The sequence below is a fragment of the Podarcis raffonei genome, chromosome 5, assembly GCF_027172205.1.
Source record: "Podarcis raffonei isolate rPodRaf1 chromosome 5, rPodRaf1.pri, whole genome shotgun sequence".
Taxonomy (NCBI): Eukaryota; Metazoa; Chordata; class Lepidosauria; order Squamata; family Lacertidae; genus Podarcis; species Podarcis raffonei.
The window spans coordinates 59,482,320-59,486,132 of NC_070606.1; positions in this window are offsets into that span (position 1 = coordinate 59,482,320).

The window sequence follows — 3,813 nt, forward strand, 5'->3', positions numbered from 1 at the left end:
TCACTGATTGCATTACCTGGCCAGCCTGGGCCATTCTTTTGAGATGGTAAATACCTTATTTATTGAATCCAGGTCACAGGCCTACCCTATTCATATACAAAATATGCCCTTAAAACAAAATTAGAAAGGTGTGCAATTGAAAAGAACTATTGGGGGAGGTTTTCCAAGATGCTTCCTTCTGCAGAGCAAATATTTGGCCTCATTAAGTGTCCAGATGGCTTCAGGATTGCTCTCCCATACTATTTCAGACATGTATTTATATATGTGTGTTTACCTCATGCACTTATAAACATTCATTTTATTTATGATACCTTACAGAAGTCTTATAACAATATAATCTGGTCTCAAACCTTTTACTGCTGTAAAAATCAAGACCAGCAGTTTAAATGGGTGCCCATCAACAACTTGGTAACCAATACAATTGATTTAGGAATGGGGTAAAGCAAAACGGGCCATCTTGTTTCTTCTAGTATCTTGCTAGCTGATTTTTAACAAACAAACAAAAAAATTTTTTTTAAAAAAAATATGAAATGAAGTTTCTGAACTTTGTTTAATGGTAGCTCCCATCAGGCAGCATTACAATACTCTACCCTAATTTTTAAACAAGTGTGTGTGTATAACTGAGGCTATGTCTGTTTTCTGCACACAAACATATAGAATAGTGCTGTTGTATGTGGCCTCACTCTGGCACTGGACTGGACTTTTATCCGCAGCCAGCTGGGATGCGGGTGGCACTGTGGTCTAAACCACTGAGCCTCTTGGGCCTGCCGATCAAAGGTTGGTGGTTCGCATCCCCATGATGGGGTGAGCTCCTGTTGCTCGGTCCCAGCTCCTGCCAACCTAGCAGTTCGAAAGCATGGCAAAAAGTGCAAGTAGATAAATAGGTACTGCTCCGGTGGGAAGGTAAACGGCATTTCTGTGCGCTGCTCTGGTTTCGGTGTTCTGTTGTGCCAGAAGCAGCTTAGTCATGCTGGCCACATGACCTGGAAAAACTATCTGTGGACAAATGCCAGCTCCCTCACCTGTAAAGCGAGATGACCGCCACAACCCCAGAGTCGTCTGCAACTGGACTTAACTGTCAGGGGTTCTTTACCTTTACCTTTTACTGTAATGTGTTCTGCATGAGGCTTTCTTTAAAGATGGTCCAGAAGTTTCAGCTGTTGCAGAATACAGCCACCAAATTGCTTGCAGTGACAAGGTGGTTGGAAATCCAAATCCTATATCAGTTGCACTAGTTGCCAGTGTGTTTCCAGGCCCAATTTAAAGGGCTGGTGATTGCCTTTAAAGTGGCAGAAACCTTGCAAAAAGTATATCTGAAGGACTGCCTGCACCTCTATGACCTGTCTAGGCCCTAAGAAAGAGTGCATAGGTCCTGCTCAAGAGTTCCATCCTTAACATTTATCAGCTTAGCAGGCACAAGAGATAAGGGCTCTTCTGTGTCAGCCCATCCTTATGAATGCCTGGCTGTGACATACCTCGGGTTCCCTCTCTCATGCTGAATCAGATCTTAGGTCTGTGTTGAACCAAAGGTGAACTGTTCTGGAAGCTCTGCAACACCATCTTGGTAGTCAAGATAACCCCACAATTAAGTGGTAGTTGTTGTAGCAATGAGCTCATATATGTTTATATTCACATGCTTTGATATAAGCTAATTGGCTTGCTTTGGTGTTATCCTTATCTGTGGGTTTCGGGTGTTGGGCTCTGAGCCCAGAACAGGAACTATCTGTATGACTTGGGTCTTTGCCACCTATGCCCTCATCTGGTCAGGTGAAGCGATGGGAAGTCCTGGCTAAAATGATGTATGCTGCTTTGTGTATACAGAATGCATGAATGTTTGCTTGGGCACAGACAAGTAATCTCTTTGCTGTGGTGTCCATCCTGCGTCTGTAACAGCAGGGAGACCTTGCAGGCTGATTTTCTGTAAGTCTACACCTTTCTCTTTAATATGTTCCTAGAACTGATCACTCTGGCATTTTTGACATCTTTAATATCCCTGCACCCAACCACTCCCACGAGCCCTCCTTTGGGCCTATGGACCAGAATAAGGTCCATCTAGCTCAGTAATGTCTACCACTGACTGGCAGCAGCACTTCAGAGTCTCAGGCAGGAGACATTTGCAGCCCTACCAGATGTCCAAAATTAAATTTGGGACCTTCTGCATGCAGAATAGATGGTTGCCTGTATTTTATAAGCTGTTGTGTTCATATATATTTTAATTTTCATTTGGTAATTCAATGAAATGTTTATGCTTCTGCTGCTGCTTCAAGTTAATGGCATATTATTGCTCCATAGCTTTAGTTGCACACCCCCTTGAGAGGACAGACGGAAGGATTAGCTACGATTAGAATTGTAATCTTCTGCTGAAAATATTTTAAGATTTATACGTGCTGAACTCAATTCATGTTACACTTTTGCACTCTTTGATGCTCTGGTTGTTACTGCTATTATACTGCTAATATTTATGAAATGTATGAACTGCACAAAATGATAATAAACAAACAAGTAAATCCTCTGAGCCCAAGTGGCTGCAGCTGGACTGGGTGGTTCTAAGAGTGCCGGCTGCTCAGCCCGTTCGCCCCTTGAGGCTTGGAGTATTACCACGGCCTCTTGTCTGCTTCCTTCTTGGCAGAGCCGCAGCTAAGCTTGACTCACCACGCAGCAGCTCAGCTGCCCACATGGAAGCCAAGCACGCACCAAGCAAAGCTTGTGGGAGGAAACTTCCGGGCTGTAACCGCGGGAAAATGAGGCCACAAAGAGGCGGGGCTGAGTGACGTCACCCACTCCCGGAGTCGAAGGGCGGGCCGCCTACTATTAAGATGGAGCTGAGGCAGCAGCCCGTGCCCAACTGTAAAATGTCTTCCTCCTTCGCATAATTGTATTATTGTATTGTAATCATGTAATAAGATTGCCTAACGGCCTTAAGTCCAGACCTGATCTTTGTTAAGAGTCTGCTTTCTCTCGCGCCGCATAAGAAGAATATAGAATTCATGGCAGCTGTAAGCAAGGAAATGCCGCATTCAATAAAAAGGAAATTGTCGGAAATGATTTAATACTGCTTTGTACCGAGACGTCTTTCGGGGTCCAAGGCTAGAACAAAACTACAGACTGTGCGTCACCGAATCTGCAAATCAGTCACCAGGCTGCCTACCGCGCACATAGGGTGCTAAGCAGCGCGATCCTATGCGTGCGTAGTCGGACCTATGAAATCTCGCTGTGTTCAATGGGTACGCTAGTTGGCAGTATTTTTGCAACCTTAGTTCTTGAGATCTGGACCTGTTACAAAAAAGAGAAGGCTAAACAGAATAATTGCTGCAATACTGATCTCCGTAGCCTTTCCTTATCGTTTCCCCCTGCATGCTAACGACTTAGTAGTATAACAGGAGAGCAACTTTTGAGGGTCTGCATCTTGTATAATAAACGAACCTCCGATTACGCTGCTGGAAAAATGAACCACGCAGCTTGAAGAGATCCCATCACCAAGCATCAGATTCAGACAGGCGAAGGCTGAAGAACACCTCTTAGTTATACCCTGCACTGAAGTCCAGTGCCAAACGATTTCTCCTCTGTACAGTTTCTTAACTGCATAACAAATAGGCCAAAAACTGTAGCATTACCTCAGACCAATGCAAAGATAAAGCAATGCTGTTACCACTGAATTACTGCAAGCCTGAAGTGATTGATTTTTGTTTGAGCCCGCCTCCAGCAGAAGAAACTACAACGCTCATGATGCTTTAGGGAACGGAGCTCCCAACATACATCGCGCCAGAAGAAAAGCTCACTTCCCCGCCGCGCTGCCTTCCGGGAAACAGAGTT